The sequence below is a fragment of the Cherax quadricarinatus genome, chromosome 32 (genome assembly GCF_038502225.1).
Source record: "Cherax quadricarinatus isolate ZL_2023a chromosome 32, ASM3850222v1, whole genome shotgun sequence".
Lineage (NCBI taxonomy): Eukaryota > Metazoa > Arthropoda > Malacostraca > Decapoda > Parastacidae > Cherax > Cherax quadricarinatus.
The window spans coordinates 9,816,288-9,835,640 of record NC_091323.1 but is presented as its reverse complement, the minus strand read 5'-3'; the positions used below and the strand labels follow the sequence as shown (position 1 = coordinate 9,835,640).

Here is a 19,353-nt window from a genome sequence, read left to right as displayed (position 1 = left end):
ACCGGGGTCCATCCCATTCCGTTGAGATTCTTGGCGGTGGCGTAGTTTGCCGTGGAATCTGGATCGCCTAGGGATGTCCTGATCCCTCTCTGGTATCCCGGAGGGTGGCTTTGGGTGTCTTTCGGGCGACGGGTGTGAAGCCACCTTTTGGATTCCAGGGGTGGTGGCCGAAGGAGGTATGCTTTGTGGTGGCTGCCCTCTCTTTTGTCCACAGAGGTAGCTCAGCAGATGTGAGGTTGCTATCCTGGATTGCTGGTTTACTGGCATGAAGGGTAGGGTATGGCATGGGTTCCATGCTGCATCTGCGCTACTTGTGGTGCTGAGGTCCTCTTGGGCGCAGAGGGAGATTTCTGGCCCGTTCATTCCTCCTAGGAACTATCCCTCCCCGGTCCCCCCTTTTTTTATTCTTTTTTTTTTATTTCTTTTCTTTTCTTTTCTTTTCTTAAAAACAAAAAGAAAGAAGTAACCTAACCATGGAATGATAACGACAATCTCCTGATGATGTTACATCGTTACCTTCCCATTCTACTTGGAAAAGACCGACACATCATGCACTCCCTCTCCACACTCAGTTTCTGACCACAAAACGGACTAAATTCTTTAAGACCGACTTCTTCTACTACCTATCTTTCCGACCATAATATTGACAAGGCGCTCCTACACCACGTTGGTAGAGATATTTCCTTTCATGTTCTTAAGAGTGTTACGCGCATCATCATAGTCCAGAATTCTACCCAAGCTCATGATCATTCTCTTCTTTCACATATCGATGCTATTCCTATCACTATCAAAAACATCATTCCCTCAATTTTTGTAGTGCTACTGTTATTCTTCCCCATACCATAGTTCAATAAAATTTCCAGACATGTGGCAATGACATTCTCAAACAGCTGGAACTCCAAGATCTCCCAATTCTCAAGGTAGACACTTACGTTCTTCCTGCCCGCGGGCAGAAAGAACGTAAGTGTCTTGTATAAACAATATACAGCATAACTTTGGGAAATTATTTTCCACAATGGCATTAATACATTTTCTCTCATCGCCCAGGCTGACAGTTACATAAACAGTGTCGTATGACTGGGCCTTCTTATTCGAGAGAAAGCCGGATAACTTTAGTATAGCAGTATCTCCCATTTGTTCCTTCATCCCATTAAGGTAATTACGTTTTATGAAAGTACGTTGTGATCCCTGATCTAGTAATGCTGTTACAGTTTTGGATTTATGCCATTTATCATTAATCACCACATCCAACACAGGTAAAGCAACATCAGCTAGGCCATCATTACTGACATTGGCTGCAATCTCTACGTTGGCTACTGTTGTGTCTGGGTTATTATCACTATCAGTACTATTGTTACCATTATTAAAATAATATCCACCCTTACGCATAGCTATGTGGTGCCTTCCCTTGTTACACTGATAACAATGGTTCAATTTAGCATAACAATCCCTTACATTATGATTTTCTAGACACATAATACATCTAGCAAGCTCTTCCAATCTTTCCACTTTAACATCCCATGAATTATAGGCATTACAGTTCTTAGAGAAATGAGTACCGTTGCAGAAAATACAATCTCTCCTTTCTTTGCCTGACCTCTTATCAACTGGGTTACCATTATTGTGGTACTTAGTTCTCTTGCTTTGATGTGAAGAACCACTATTACTGGTCCGTGTCACTTGATATGTGCCTATGTAACCCCTTTTAGTAAGTGAATTATGATTATTGACATTGGGATACATTTTCCTTTTGTAAAACTTGACAGGTGCACTGGGGTCTGTAGACGTGGTATTCCTAGAGGTAATGGGTTGGCTGGTCTGCAGTTCGACAATTAACTCCTGCAGGCCTACTCTCATTTCCTCCAACCCGAAGTAGCCCTTGTGATATTTGTTAGATAGCCACTCAACTGTCTTATAATTCAATTTATTCTGTATCAAGGCACTCAACAACCACTCTGCTCCCTCCAGATCATATTTATCACTCAAGGTCTTAAGAGTGCTTTCTAGTTTGATCCTAAATTGCTGTAAGCCATTGCGGTTGTGATCTGGACTCTTCAAATTAGCCAAAATAGCTACTAGATCCAGCCTACTTTGTTCCAAGTTACCGTAAGTGACCTCCAACAAGTGAACTGCCTCACTATAGGAGTTATCTACATTTGGAAATGCTTGTATGAGAACATACGCATCTCCCCTTACTTGTCCCTTTAAATAGCATAATTTGGTAACACTTGCAAAATTACTCCTATCATGTACGACTGCTTTAAAGATAGACCAAAACTCCTCCCAATTTTCTCCCGGATTAAACACAAGCATGCATAATTCTGGGAGTTTTGGTAGATACCTCTGATTTTCCTTACTAGGTTGACCAGCAACATTGTTTACACCCTTTACCTTCTCCAAAGCCTTAGTTTTGCAGGACATGATGTTGTCCTCCACTTCATAATATTGATCCAGCAGCCGCTCCCTTTCAGCATCATCTGCACAATTCACCAGCCACAGTCCTTATACCACAATTTATATGACTCATATCTATTTTCTAAGGCATCTAGGTGTAACTTTAATTCATCAGGGTTCACCGTTTCTTGTCCCATTAACTCCATACACTTGTTGTATGATTTAGTAACATGACTCTTCCGAGCTTGCAATGATGTTTTCTTTGCTTTGACATCCATGGACTTGCCAGCCACATTAACTTCCTCAGATCTAGCCATGGGTAGAGAATTAATAATCACCGATTATACAACTTAAGTAGACGCTTTATAAGAGTAATTTTTGCACTTTACTCTTGTATAAATCCTATGCACACAATTAAATTTGTGTACCCTATACCCATTTCTTTCAATCAGTACCTTAAATATTAAGTAATTAATTCATTTAAGAAATGTTCCCTAATTACATCCGGTTCAGGAAGGACCATCGGGCAGATGTGTAAATTAAATCACTTGCATGTACCTCAACATTACATTCATACAAGTAATCTCATGGGAGGTGACAACCATATATTGTTTAAAGTAGTTACCCCGTGTAGACGTGTGAGAAAACTTAAGCCACCCCTGGTCGCTGCAGATGGTTCCTTCGACCTCATAAATCTCATCCACATCTATCCTAGACCAGTACCATAGATTAAGATTGGATAACACCAATAGGCATGGCGTTACAAATAAGTTGTGGACTGTATGTATAAATTGGACTGATTAAACAAGAAAGGGGGGAAGAGTTACACGTGAACATAACGAGACTACCACTTACCAGATTTTCTCTGGTGGTTACTTGATGTACCTGGATCGCCCACCACCTATCAAATTACAACATACCTAACTGGCTAGTATCAGTTTGCTATTACTAGCAAACTGCTATAACTGTGGGTGGTTGATGCTCCTTATTTCCTCCATCCACCATCTCATTTCGATGTCCTGCTACACCAATACAGTTCTTATTCCAGCAGGACGAGGTATTCGTTGGTTTGTCCTGGTTTAGGAGCCGTGACTCTGTAAAACCTCCATGATCCTCAGGGCCGGAATCACGAGGTTAACATGTGCTCACTCACTCGGGAAATGGCGGCTCATATCACTTCAAACATTCCTCAACTTAGTGCTATTATCACTGATTTCACTACAATTCACAAGACGACTTAACATCTTGTGAATTTTACACACGATAGAGGTTGCTCCATTAAGATCTGAGCTCAATGAGCATCGATTAAATAGTCAGGTAATCTTCCCCCCGAACACTCATCATGGCATGCCCCATCATACCCGCCTTGGTGTCCCTCACTATTTACTAATTTTACCACCTGGTTGTAGTGGTCCCGCAAATTACGTTCCTTCACTCTTCATTAGGAACAGTTATGACACTTCCTATTATGAAGTGGAATCACTAATCACATTTTGCTGTCAGAACCGCCAATTTCCTGGTTCCATGTTAACTAGTACACTCTCCCAGGGCTGTACCTCCAATGAGACTTCCCATGCCTGCCTCGGCCTCCCCTCTGCCCATAAGTGCAGGTGTAGAGGTTCCCTGCTGGTTCTCTTCCATTTTCAAATACATTTTTCGACCTACAGCAACACATTAAACACCTATTAGGCACTATAGCTTCAGAAAATTAAATATTTTCCACATAAGGTGTGTATTAGTAATTTTGTTAATAATGAATGTGTGTTGTTGTTGTTGTTATGGCACTGACAAATTTATCCTCGGAGAGCTCGGCCAACATTGGTGGCGTGCGGACGTGTCTTCTGAAGGTTCCTCAGTTGTTTGTTGGTGGTGTAGGCCCTGTTTAGGCTCTGCTTCACCGTCTTTCTTGTGGGCTTGTGTTTCCATTGTTTTCTCTATCAGGCGGTGTTGTGTGGCCCATTTATGGGTGGTTCGACTGATATGTCATTTGCCCCCATAGGGGGACCCCCTCCAGTCTCTACTCAGTTGACAACTGTTTCATCCCTGCCAGACCATGATATGGCTATTGTGCCCCCTACTGGGATAAATAAACGGGCCCTTGAGGTTGATGACAGTGTCAGGCCCCTGTCTAGCCCAAAACACCAACCAACCACTTGTCAACACTATGCTCCTTCTTTTCCTGGAATTACTCCAGACGTGATGGTGGTTCTTGTATGTTCTAAGGATGGTGGTACACCCTTCACTAATCCACAGGAAGTCACCAATGCCATCAGTGGATCTCTTTTCGGCAAGGCTTGCATAGATAGGGGTGTCCAACAACTCAGTAGGGGTGCAGCCCTAAGGCTCCGGCTCCATTGTAAGTCTTTTCTCGCCGGAAACTTACCACTTAATGTCATTCATGTCCTGGGTAGGTGGAATGTTGCCTGCTGGGAGGTCCACTCCTCAATCCTTGCCACCGGTTGTTGTTATGGCAGAATTGGAGATGAGGAGATCCACTCTGAATTGGTTTACAGCAGAGGTGACGACTTAGGTTTGCAGGAGGTTTGGAGCCTCTTGAATTATCCTGCCCCATCTCGTATGGTTCGTGTATATTTCTCAGGTGCTCTCCCTAGATTTGTGACTTTTGGCAACCTAAGGTTTCCTGTTCTTCCTTGTACTTTTCCTTTATTCCGGTGATGGAAATGTTTCCTTTTTGGGCATGGAGATTTGTCTTGCCCTGGTAAGGTAAGATGTGTGAACTGCAGTGGGTTTCACCCAGTCGTTAAAGAAGGCATTACCTGTACCCGCCTGGCCTCATGCTACTTCTGTAAAAGGAACTTCAAGGTTACGTCCCGATCTTGCCCAGCATATCGCCAGGCTCTTGATCTGGCAAACTCAGCCAGTGCCCAGTCTCTTTCACTCAATGAATGTAACTCCAGCTTGCGGTCCATGAAGCCAGTCACAGTCTGTCAGCCCCTGCCTCCTTCACCTCCAGTGCCCCCCACTAAGAGCATCTCCCCAGCACCAACATGGCCAGGGAACTTGTTCTCTGCAGCTGTGAGGGCTAATGTCCCTGTTACAAATTGGTTTGCGGCTCTTGCTTTGGAGGCTTCCCCACCCCCTGGGCAGCAGCAGCTCAGGGTGTCCTCAGAGCGGGCTTTCATTGCAGAAGTTATTGATCATGCTCCTTCTTTTTCACAATGCATATCCTTCTGTCGAGGTGACGCAGTTTCGAAATTGACTCGAAGCTCGGTACCCCACCCAGTTCTGGTGGACCCCTTTCCCGACCCAGAGCCTCCCGCCTCACAGACGTCCCCCCATCCCCTCTTTCCTGACCCAGAGCCTCCCGCCTCGCAGACGTCCCCCCATCCCCTCCAATTCTCCTCAACTCCAGCCCCAGCCTGTCCCTATTTCAGGACCCTTTGCATCTGAATGTTCCGCTTTTTCACTCCCGTCTGCCTGGGCTTTGTTCCTTCATCCTGTCCTCCTTTTGGTGGAGGAGGTGCTTCACTTGTACTTACAGGGTGCCTCTTTTGTGAATGCATGTCTCTCGGTTCTCCCTCGCCTTATTGGGCTTCTTAGTTCACACATGATTCATTCTCACTCCTCTGTTTTTCTTCTTTGGAATGCTTGTTCCATACTGGGGAAGCTCTCGGACCTTCAGAAGTATCTGGCTGAGGTACAGTCACTGGTAGTAGGCCTCTCAGAGACATGGTTACATCCTTGACATTCTCTTTGGGTGTCTGGTTTTACTGTTGACCGTAGGAATCGCCTTGAAGGGGGGCGTTGGTGGCCTAGCTCTTCTTGTGTGCAACTGGCTCCAGAGTATGACTTTCTCCCTCCAAGCTTATGAGAGTGGGGTGTTGGAAACTCTGGCTATGAGAGTTGCCTTGGGCACTCAGTGGTGTAACATACTCCTGATTTACAATCCACGTGATTTACAACTGCATGGTTCAGCGCTTGTGATAGGGGATTTTAATGCTAGGCACCATTTTTGGGAGCCATCCATTTCTCTGGGATCGGTGAATCTCACAGGTAGGGCCTTGTTCCAAGCCCTCCTTGCATCTCACCTTTTGTTGCTCACACCACCAGGTTTGGAGACTAGAGTGGATCCATATACAGGGCGAGCTTCTACCCTGGACCTCGTTCTTGGGTGTGGGTGTTTCACTACGGCCTTTGTTACTGTAGGTCCCTTCATGGGAAGTGATCATCTTCCAGTCCTTGCATCTACCAATGGAGCCTTAGCAGTGCAAGTGACGGTAGTTCGTTCACGATGGAAAACCACCCAGGTCGGTTGGACAAACTATAGTTGTGCCCTCTCTGATTATAGCCTGCCTCAGGACTCCTTGCTGGACGATGCTGTCGTGTCCCTTCAAGGGGCTGTGCTTGAGGCAGGCTTGCATTCATTCTGTCTCTCTGGGAGCTTCTCCCGTTCACACCCCCCTGGGTTCCACAGTGGAATGAGTGCCTCCGAGCAGTGAAGGCGCATTGGATGGCATGGGCACGGTGGCAGTGCCAACCCTCCCGGGCTCTGCAGCTGGCTTACCAAAGGGCTGATGCCCTTTGTCGTAGAATCCTCCTCCAGGTGAAACGTGCATCTTCGGCTTTATTCTGCTCTTCTCTTTCTTTTCGCACCTCTGCTAGTCAGGCATGGGGTTTCTTCCACTCTATGTTGGGATCACGATCTGTAAGTTCTTTTCCCCTGTTGGGGGAAGGTACAGCCCCACTCATACCCCGGGACAAGGCTGAGTTGTTTGCAAGTTTCTTCGGTCCTATGTATGCTCTTCCTCCTCCTCTACCCTCTAGGGTGATCAAATGGGGTCCTCTGCCCCCTGCTGTACTCGAGGTTGACTGCCAGGTGCTGGCATCTCCCTTTGGCTCCCATGAACTGCAGCGGACACTCTCCCAGCTTTCTTCCTGCTCTTCTCCAGGGGAGGATAACATACCTTATTCATTCTTACTGCATCTACCCTCTTGTACAGATGCTATGCTGGAGGTTTTCAGTGCCACCTGGTCTGCAGGAGCTTTCCCTGATGTGTGGAAGGGCTCTCTCCTGGTTCCAATTCTAAGGCTGGGCAAAGATCATACCCAACCGGGCTCTTACTGGCCCATTGCCTTACTGCCCTGCTTGGGTAAAGTATTGGAAAGACTGGTGGCTACCTGTCTCTCATGGTGGACTGAGGAACATGGCCTACTGCCTGAAAACCAGAGTGGCTTCCGTGAAGGTCGATCCACCCTCGACCCTTTGTTTCAATTTTTACAGCTCTTGCACGCTTTGTTTGTAAGCCGGGAGTTCCTTCTGGCTGCCCTTTTTTTTCATCTGCACGGGGCGTTTGATTCTGCATCTCACACGGCAATTCTTTTTAAGCTGGTCGGCATGGGGCTGGCAGGAGCCCCTCTCCATTGGATATGCAACTTTTTGCAAGGAAGGACCTTTTGTGTTGTGGTAGGTGGTGCAATGTTCTCACCCAGGGGTCTGTTCTTAGCCCATTCCTTTTCTCTGTCTTATTGTCAGATCTTCCTTCCATCCAGGGAATACGTACCCTGGTGTATGCAGATGATGTGGCCCTTATGTGCAGTGTCACAACCTTGCTGGCCACATAGGAAACACTTCAGTGTGCCCTGCAATGCATAACATCATGGGCTGCCACATGGGGTTTGGAGGTTAGTGTCACTATGTCCAGGCTCTTTATGCTCTACTAGATGACGTCTCACTACTCTTCCATCAGTTTCATTGGGTCCGACGCCAATCCCCTTGGTCTCCTCTCATCGATGGTTGGATGTCACCTTGGATGCACCACTCTTGACATGGAAGAAACACATAATGGCCCTCCACCTCTCATGTGAATGCCACACTGCACTTATGCGCCAGGTCTTTGGCACCAAGTGGGGGTGGATCAAGCCCTTCTCCTTAGGTTCTATACAGCTATGGTTTGCAGCAAGCTCGCTTATGCGAGTGAGGTATATGGGATGGCCTCTTCCTCTTCTCTTCACTGCCTAGACATTCTCCAGAATTCGGCCATCCACAGTATGCTGGGGCATTCCCCTCCACCCCCACAGTAGCCTTGGAGGCAGAGTCTGGGATAGTCCCTCTCTCGTTGGTGAGAATGGCGAGGGACTGTTTACGACTCCATCATATGGCCTCTCTGCCTTGTACTGACCCCTGCCGCCTCTCTCCACAGATGTGGGAGACAGCCTCTGTCCCCCCACGTTTGGTTCAGCCTTCCTTTGTGGCCAGGGCTCTGCGTTCCCTGGCTCACCTTACACTTCCTGCACCTGTGATGACTCCCTCCCCTCTCCACTCTCTAATTCCCCCCCCCCCTGGATGGACCTGACACAATACATCCACCTGGATTGGCATTACAGGAACAGGGAACACCTCATTTAGCTGCAGTTCTCTTTGAAGAGTTTTGTTCTGTTACGTATGGCTCTTCATTCTCCATCTATATGGACGGCTCAGCATGGGCCTCCTTCCTTCCACATCTACTGCGGCCTTCTTCGCTACTCCCTCCCTGTGTCAAACCTGGCGGTTAGACCCTATTCACTCCGTTCTGGCAGGGGAGCTCTTCACCATTCACCAGGCTCTGGTTTTTGTCCTAGCTCACCTTTCCCTGCAGCCGTTGGTTCTCTTCTCTGACTTCCAGTCCTCCCTGGCACTTTTGTGCTCTGCCCGTCCATGGTCACTATGCGTCCTGGTCTGTCAGATGCAATATCTTCTTCTGCATTTCTTGCAGAGCCCAGGTTGGAGCATCTCCCTTCAGTGGGTACCTGCCCGTATTGGCATCCGGGGCAATAAAGTGGCGGACCGAGCGGCCTCCCTCGCACACACACACTTCCTACCATTACCCCTCTCGCACTGGGCCACAGTGATTTCACAAGGACTGTTTGGAAGGGAATGCACCATTTGTGGCAGGGAGGCCTGGCACACTCCCTCTCTTCTTCGGCATTGAGCTCTGTCCGATCTTTCAATGGCCCCTGCCCTTGGGCTCACCATCCCAACCGCTCAGTGGATGGAAATAAATGGTATAAAATACCGACACAATGGAAATATAAACACATATGCAGTATAATGTGATCCTTTATTGACTACGTTTCGCCAAAACAGTTGGTTTTTTCAAGTCACAAACAGAACTACCTGGGGTGGAAGGAACGCGAGCATTTATAGTCAGGTTCAGAGTGCTGAGGTCAGGTGGAGAATGCTGCATCCGATGATGTACCGAGTGGGGTTATAGAGTCTAAAATCTTGGGTAGCTTGGAAAGGAGATTGGACAAGTTTGTGAGCAGACCTTCTACAGTGTTCTTATGTGGGATAGCGATGAAGAAGCTTCTTGGCAAGTGGTTCAGCTATGTTATAGAAGCCACTATTCTGGTTGAAGTTGTCGGATATAGAAATAAGTGATGATTCCAGGATTCTTCGGTATTGAGTGTTGTCTTCTGTGGCGATAAGTCTTGAGTCTGTCACCTGGCTCCGTTATGTTGACGACATTCTCCTCATAACTCCTAAACGCTTCAATGTTAAAGCTCTCCAAGACAAGCTCAACCAGGTCGAGCCTTCAATCCAGTTCACACTTGAAGAAGAAGTCGACAACACTCTACCTTTCCTTGATGTTCTGCTTTGCAAAGCTGACCACAAACTTCGTTTTAAAGTCTATCGAAAACCAACCAACCAAAACGATCTTCTCCACTTTTACTCTCACCACGACACCAAAACCAAACGTGGTGTAATTATAGGCTTCTTCCTGCGTGCACTCAGAATCTGCAGCAATGAGTTTCTTGAAGAAGAATGCACGATGATTGAACAAGTATTTTCTAAACTTCACTATCCTCGTCACTTCATCAGAGACTGCAGACGACGGGCATTAAACATCTTCAACACACCCAGAGAAGACACTGCCGAGAAGAGATACATAGTCCTCCCCACCAACTCCATTGCCAAACACGTTTCCAACATCTTTTCCAATACCTCATTTCAAGTATCTACCTCCACAACCACGACCATCAAGGACATTACCAGTGATAGACAGGACAAGCTTCCACCCTCTGCAGGGGTATACATAATCCCTGCAACAAGTTATACGTTGGCGAAACATCAAGGGACCTCCAAACACGTATTTTAGAACACCAATACGCAAGCACTTGATAAAACAACCACTTGATAAACTACAGAAACTCAAGACTTATCGCCACAGAAGACAACACTCAATACCGAAGAATCCTGGAATCATCACTTATTTCTATATCCGACAACTTCAACCAGAATAGTGGCTTCTATAACATAGCTGAACCACTTGCCAAGAAGCTTCTTCATCGCTATCCCACATAAGAACACTGTAGAAGGTCTGCTCACAAACTTGTCCAATCTCCTTTCCAAGCTACCCAAGATTTTAGACTCTATAACCCCACTCGGTACATCATCGGATGCAGCATTCTCCACCTGACCTCAGCACTCTGAACCTGACTATAAATACTCGCGTTCCTTCCACCCCCAGGTAGTTCTGTTTGTGACTTGAAAAAGCCCACTGTGTGGGCGAAACGTAGTCAATAAAGGATCACATTATACTGCATATGTGTTTATTTTTCCGCTCAGTGTATGTTGCGCTGACTCGCCTTCGAGTTGGCCACTCGCGACTGGCTGCTCATCTGTACCGCCTTAGGATGGTGGACTTTCCATACTGCCCATGGTGTCCCTCACAGCCTGAGACTGTGGAACACTTCCTGCTGTGGTGCCCACGTTACCACTCTGCACGGACTATTCTCCGTGAGGACTTGCACACGTTTGGGGTGCACACTTTAATTCTGCCTCTCCTTCTCATTGGGGAGGGGTTTCACCCTCTGGACCGTCAGGAGATCTTGGCCTGTACCTGCTCCTTCCTGCTGGCTTCAGGGCGCATCAGAGACATATAATACGCAGTTATTAGTCAAAAATCCTTCCACTTTGGTCGAGGTTCCCTCTCCAAGCACTGGACGGCCAGGCTCGATACGGCGTATGCTGTCAGTGGCCCTATAAACCCCAACAACAGCAACAACGAATTTATCCTCCAAGTGAATTTGAGTTTTTTTTCTTGTTTTAGGCGAGATGATCGTCTAAGATGAGTGATGAGGTGAGAAATATTGATGTTGAGAGTGATGTGAGTTATTGATGACCTCATAGACCTAACTTTTGTTCTTATGTTGATGGTAAACATTGGCCTTCCCTCCGCTTGTATCTTACTCCAATATATTTCTTCCAGCTCCTCTTCTCTACCACTAATATACCATTATTTGCTGGTATTTTGTGTTATATATGCCACCTGGCAAGTAATTTAGGCCCTCATAGGCCTATTTTGTTTAGCAAGAGAAATATTTCATGTGTTAGCATGTACGTACAGTAACAACCTGGTTGATCAGTGATCCCCCGCCAAGCTGAGTCACAGACTGGGCTGGGTCACATACCGGGCCGGATCACAGACCGGACAGGATCACAGACCAGGCAGGGTCGCAGACTGGGTCGGTTCACAGACTGGGCTGGGTCACAGACCTGGCTGGATCACAGACTGGGCCAGATCATGGACCGGGCTGGATCACTGACTGGGCCGGGTCACACACCGGGCCGGATCACTGACCGGACTGAGTCACAGACCGGGCTGGGTCACAGACTAGGTCGCAGGGGCGTTGACCCCAGAAAACCCCTCCAGGTATACTCCAGGTGTCATAGAAACAATTGATCCAAGGAACTGGAGTTGTCATCCACTTCCTTGAAGTGACCTACATGTGCCTCTCATTTCTACAAACTAAATTATCTGTGAGTTTAGTGCTTCCCCCTTGAATGTAATGCAGAATATAATTAAAAATAATAATAGCACTCCAGGTATAGTATATAACCTTGGTTATACTAGCACTCCAGGTATAGTATATAACCTTGGTTATACTAGCATTCCAGGTATGGTATATAACCTTGGTTATACTAGCACTCCAGGTATGGTATATAACCTTGGTTATACTAGCACTCCAGGTATGGTATATAACCTTGGTTATACTAGCACTCCAGGTATGGTATATAACCTTGGTTATACTAGCACTCCAGGTATGGTATATAACCTTGGTTATACTAGCACACCAGGTATAGTATATAACCTTGGTTATACTAGCATTCCAGGTATGGTATATAACCCTGGTTATACTAGCACTCCAGGTATAACCTTGGTTATACTAGCACTCCAGGTATGGTATATAACCCTGGTTATACTAGCACTCCAGGTATAGTATATAACCTTGGTTATAATAGCACTCAAGGTAAGGTATATACAGTAGGGCCCCACTTATACGGCGGGTTAGGTTCCAGACTGTTGCCGGAAAGCAGACATCGCCGGAAGGCAGAACACCGTTTTTTTCCATTTATAAATGCATATAAATGCCAGACAACAAGTTTACACTAAATTATATTAAGTTAGTATTAGAACTAGGCATTAAAAACACACAAAGTAAAATACATTCACAGTAAATTCATTACTTATCTTAAAGTATTTGTAATCTTAATGTAGGGAGAGAGGTGAGTAGTACTTATTTGTAGGAGGTCAGGTGCAGGTAGCCCAGGTGTAGGTAGCCCTGGCTCCTCATCTCATACTTAATATATGATATTTAAAACATCCCAGAGAGGTAAAATACACATACAGTACACTCGTTATTTACCTTAAAATATGTGTAGTCTTAATATAGGAAGAGAGGTGAGTAGTATTTATTTGTAGAAAGTCAGTGTAGGTAGCTGGTAGGTGTAGCCTGGGCTACACGTACCGGCTACCTACACTGTGGCCCAGAGCCATATTATTAACATCGACATGCCTTGTTCATTGAATTTAATCATTTCTAACAACTACCTTTAGATGCCATCATAAACGAAGGTAGAAGTAATGAATAATTCATGCCGAAAATTGTAAACAAAAGCGGAGTAAGGGAGTGGCTGGGCCAAACGCAGATTCATACATTTTCTCTGATGGCTGAGCAGAGAAAGCGTAATGTTGTCCCTCCACCCAGCTACCACACAGCTCCACAAGTATTATTATCAGAGCACACGTAAAATATGCAATAAATGCCAGACATAAGTTTACACTAACTTATATTAAGTTAGCAATATAAATAGGGATTAAAAACACAATAAAAGGTAAGATACACACAGAGTACACTTATTACTTACCTTAAAATATTAATATTAATGTGTGAGAGGTGAATGGTAGGGTGTTTATTGAATAAAATCAGAATGGGTCACCACTACTTGGAAAAGACCCGGGCCGGGAGAATACCGGCGAATAAAAAAAAAAAAAAATGGCACACCATCATCCTCTAACTTGGCACTTAAAGCAAGAGGCTTACGACTTCTCTTTTTATTACAGCTAACCTTAGACGCCATCGTCAGCGAGAGCCAACTAGTTAACGAAAGAGTAAACAAGAGAGAGAATGAGATACAGAGTTGAGACAATATAAGAACACAAACTGAACAGGTAGTGGACAATCACTTGTTCAGGCGAAATAAATGCATATTAATATGTGTCTACTTTTAGTTCATTCACGTCCATTTGTAAGAGTTTGTAAAACATTTAATAATAATTACCTTACAATACAAATACTCTTACATTGTGTACAAGTTGTACAAGTTAGTTCAGAATAAACAAATAGCAACACACCATTTTTAGAGTGAATGAAGATAATGATAATAATAATAATAATAATAATAATAATAATAATAATAATAATAATAATAATATTAATAATAATATTAATATTAATATTATTATTATTATTATTATTATTATTATTATTATTATTATTATTATTATTATTATTATAATTATTATTATTATTATAATTATTATTAATAATAAAAAGCACTAAACCCACATGGGTCGTGAATTGCTATATATAGAGTAAAGGCATACAAAAAGAATGTTTTTCTACAGTTATCCCCCAGTGTTTGACAAGAGAAAACGTAATTCTTCCGACACTACCTACACAGCTGCTTTGTAAACAAATCTCATATTTACATCAATTTTTATTCTGTGAGTGTATGTATCATGTTTATATGCTATGTAATGGGTTTCATATATAATTTTGAGGAAAATATCATAGATGGATTAATGAAAATGCCTATATTGATGTAAAATAAGACATTTAGTGTGCCCAAGAGTGATTATTATTAAGTAGTATTGGCGTCATGAGTAGAGAGAGACTTAGCGATTTTAATGTGTACCTGCACACCAGCACACTGTGTAAGTATATTTAGGTACAGGTACACATAAATATAATTATCAGAGTACATATAAAATATGCAGTAACTTTAAAACACTTGAAATTTTGGAAAGTTTCCTGACATAATAGATGTGGTCACAGAAAATGTAAACAAACCGGGTGGGTGGCGCTGTATTTGAAAGACCGCTTGCCGTATAGCAAATTTTGGTCATAATTTGACATCGCCGTATTAGCGGAACGCTGTAAGGCGAAACACTGTAAAGCGAGACGTTACTGTAACTTGGTTATACTAGCACTCCAGGTATGGTATATAACCTTGGTTATACATGCACTCCAGGTATAATATATAACCTTGTTTATACTAGTACTACAGGTATGGTGTATAACCTTGGTTATTCTAGCACTCCTGGTATGTTATGTAACCTTGGTTATACTAGCACTCCAGATTTAGTATATAACCTTGGTTATACTAGCATTCCAGGTATGGTATATAATCCTGGTTATACTAGCACTCCAGGTATAGTATATAACCTTGGTTATAGTAGCACTTAAGGTATGGTATATAACTTGGTTATACTAGCACTCCAGGTATGGTATATAACCTTGGTTATACTAGCTCTCCAGGTATAGTGTATAACCTTGGTTATACTAGCACTCCAGGTATGGTATATGACTTGGTTATACTTGCACTCCAGGTATGGTATATAACCTTGGTCATACTAGCACTCCAGGTATGGAATATAACCTTGGTTAAACTAGCACTCCAGGTATGGTATATAACCTTAGTTATACTAGCACTCCAGGTATGGTATATAACCTTGGTTATACTAGCACTCCAGGTGTGATATATAACCTTGGTTATACAGTGGACCCCCGGTTAACGATATTTTTTCACTCCAGAAGTATGTTCAGGTGCCAGTACTGACCGAATTTGTTCCCATAAGGAATATTGTGAAGTAGATTAGTCCATTTCAGACCCCCAAACATACACGTACAAATGCACTTACATAAATACACTTACATAATTGGTCGCATTCGGAGGTGATCGTTATGCGGGGGTCCACTGTACTAGCACTCCAGGTATGGTGTATAACCTTGGTTATACTAGCACTCCAGGTATGGTGTATAACCTTGGTTATACTAGCACTCTAGGTATGGTATGTAACCTTGGTTATACTAGCACTCCAGATATTGCATATAACCTTGGTTATACTAGCACTCAAGGTATGGTATATAACTTGGTTATACTAGCACTCCAGGTATGGTATATAACCTTGGTTATACTAGCACTCCAGGTATAGTGTATAACCTTGGTTATACTAGCACTCCAGGTATAGTGTATAACCTTGGTTATACTAGCACTCCAGGTATGGTATATAACCTTGGTTATATACCATACCAGTTTAGGTTCCAAACTGGTGCCGCATACTCCAATATGGGCCTAACGTACACGGTGTACAGGGTCCTGAATGTTTCCTTATTAAGATGTCGGAATGCTGTTCTGAGGTTTGCTAGGCACCCATATGCTGCAGCAGTTACAGTAGGACCCCACTTACACGGTGGGTTAGGTTCCAGGCTGTCGCCGGAAAGCAGTCATCGCCGGAAGGCAGAACACCATTTTTTCCATTTATAAATGCATATAATGCAATAAGATCACAGTAAACAGGTGATTTTAGAATATGCAAAACAACCACTGTGAAAGAATAGAGAAATTCCAAGTGCTTTCGTGACTACTCAGATTATCAAGGAACAATAAAATGAATTTCTCTATTCTTTCACAGCGGTTGTTTTGCATAAAAGCATATAAATGCCAGACAACAAGCTTACACTAAATTATATTAAGTTAGTAATAGAACTAGGCATTAAAAACACAAAGTAAAATACAGTGGACCCCCGCATAACGATCACCTCCGAATGCGACCAATTATGTAAGTGTATTTATGTAAGTGCGTTTGTACGTGTATGTTTGGGGGTCTGAAATGGACTAATCTACTTCACAATATTCCTTATGGGAACAAATTCGGTCAGTACTGGCACCTGAACATACTTCTGGAGTGAAAAAATATCGTTAACCGGGGGTCCACTGTACATTCAAAGTACATTCATTACTTATGTTAAATTTTTGTCATCTTAATGTAGGGAGAGAGGTGAGTAGTACTTATTTGTAGAAAGTCAGGTGTAGGTAGCCCTGGCTCCCCCGTCTCATACTTAATATACGATATTTAAAACATCCCAGAGAGTTAAAATACACATACAGTACACTCATTATTTACCTTAAAATATGTGTAGTCTTAATATAGGAAGAGAGGTGAGTAGTATTTATTTGTAAGAAGTCAGTGTAGGTGTAGCCCACCTGGGCTACACCTACCAGCTACCTACACTGTGGCCCAGAGCCATATTATTAGCATCGACATATCTTGTTCACTGAATTTAATCATTTCATACAACTACCTTTAGATGCCATCATAAACAAAAGGAGAAGTAATGAATAATTCATGCCGAAAACTGTAAATAAAAGCGGAGTGGGGGAGTGGCTGGGCCATACGCAGATTCATACACGTTTTCTCTGATGGCTGAGCAGAGAAAACATAATGTTGTCCCTCCGGCCGGCTACCACACTTCTCCACAAGTATTATTATCAGAGCACATATAAAATATGCAATAAATGCCAGACAACAAGTTTACACTAACTTATATTAAGTTAGCAATATAAATAGGCATTAAAAACACAATAAAAGGTAAGATACACACAGAGTACACTTATTACTTGCCTTAAAATATTAATACATTAATATGTGAGAGGTGAGTGGCAAGGTGTTTATTGAATAAAATTGGAATGGCACACCATCATCCTCTAACTTGGCACTTAAAGCAAGAGGCTCACCACTCCTCTTTTTATCACAGCTAAGCTTAGACGCCATCATCATTGAGAGCCAACTAGTTAACGAAAGAGTAAGGAGATGCAGAGTTCAGAGAAAGTAAGAATACAAACTGAACAGGTAGTGGGTGATCACTTGGTCAGGTGAAATAAATGCGTATTAACCCTTTCAGGGTCCGTCCCATAGATCTACGGCTTTACGTTCAAGGTCCAAACCGTAGATCTACGTCATGAGCTTAGCTCACTCTGATAAACTGTGAGTGGTACATTTGGGCCTAGATATGAGAGAATACATCTATGTGGTATGTGTGAACCACATAAAACAAATCCTGCAGCACACTGTGTATAATGAGAAAAAAAACTGAGACCATGATTTTCGATTAAAACAGCGACTTTGCAGTGTTTTTTGTATGTTTTTTATAGTTGTATTTGCGATTTCTTTGTCTCATTTGATAGAATGGAAGACATATTACAGAAATAGAGATGATTTTGATTGGTTTTAGCACTAGAAATGGCTTGAAACTGAGCTCAAAGTAGCGGAAATGTTAAATTTTTGCCAATGTTCAAGAGTAAACAAACAACCTCACAAGTCTAATAAACGCCAGCTGGTGGGTCTAATATACATTCACAAATGTGGTGATGATATTTATACAATTATTACAGTATTGCATAACAGTAAATCTTCTATTTTTTGGTGTGAATAAAAATTCATTATGAGAATAAAAATTCAAAATGGAATTTATTTGTAAAGCCTCAAAACGTAACTAATGAACAGAGGAAATGTTAGTTTAGTGCCAGGAATACCTACATTGTTTATTCTGGACCCTATTTTGAAATTGGAATATTTTGTTAAATTGGCCAAATTACCAAATTCTGATCACTTTATTTTGTAGTTGAAATAGTTGACTTGGCGATTTCTGGTGCTCAGTCAATAGAATAGAAGTAATACTAGTGAAATAGCTAAGAATTTGGTCGACTGGAATAATGTAATTGGCCTAAAATGGGAGTCAAAGTCGGTAAAATCGCCGATTCATAAATATCGCTGACACATCAAAATTCGCGAGAGCATAATTTCGTCGATTTTCCATCAAATTTCATACTTTTTGTTTTATTACCTTCACAAAAAGATTCTCTACCATTTCATAAGAAAAAATAACAAATTTTTTTTTTTTTTTTAAATTCTTGAACACTTGGGCACCACTTCAGATTTTGGCCTTGGACCCTGAAGGGGTTAATATGCGTCTACTTTTAGTTCATTCACGTACATTTGTAAGAGTTTGTAAAACATTTACCTCAATATTTTTTTTATTATAATAATAATTACCTCACAATACAAATACTCTTACATTGTGTACATTGTGTATATTATTATTATTATTATTATTATTATTATTATTATTATTATTATTATTATCATCATCATAATAAAAAGCACTAAACCCACAAGGGTAGTGAATTGCTATATATAGAGTGAAGGCATACAAAAAGAATATTTTTCTTCAGTTGTCCCCCAGTTTGACTAGAGAAAACATAGGCCAGCCCGTAATGCTATGCATAGTATAAGTGGCTTTGGCATGCTGCTCTTATCTGTATTTTTTGTACCTCTGTATGTGTGCTCAAATTTTTAAATAAATAAATAAATAAATAATTCTTCCAACACTACCTACACAGCCACTTTGTAAACAAATCTCATATTTACGTCAGTTTTTATTCTGTGAGTCTATGTATCATGTTTATATGCTATGTAATGGGTTTCATATATAATTTTGAGGAAAATATCATAGACGGATTAATGAAAATGCCTATATTAATGCAAAAGAAGACATTTAGTGTGCATTAGAGTGAATATTATTATGTAGTACAGGTCCTCCATTACAAATCCG

The 19,353-nt window shown here is 42.6% G+C and overlaps 1 protein-coding gene across 1 annotated transcript in view; it reads left to right on the top strand.

Moving 5' to 3' along the window:
* Positions 1-11,375: 11,375 nt before the first annotated feature.
* LOC128703107 (zinc finger protein 300-like) overlaps positions 11,376-19,353 on the top strand; it is a 50,618-nt gene continuing 42,640 nt past the window's right edge. The window contains exon 1 of the mRNA XM_070090453.1: positions 11,376-11,474. The gene's annotated coding sequence lies outside the window, so the exon portion shown is untranslated. The remainder of the gene's footprint in view (positions 11,475-19,353) is intronic.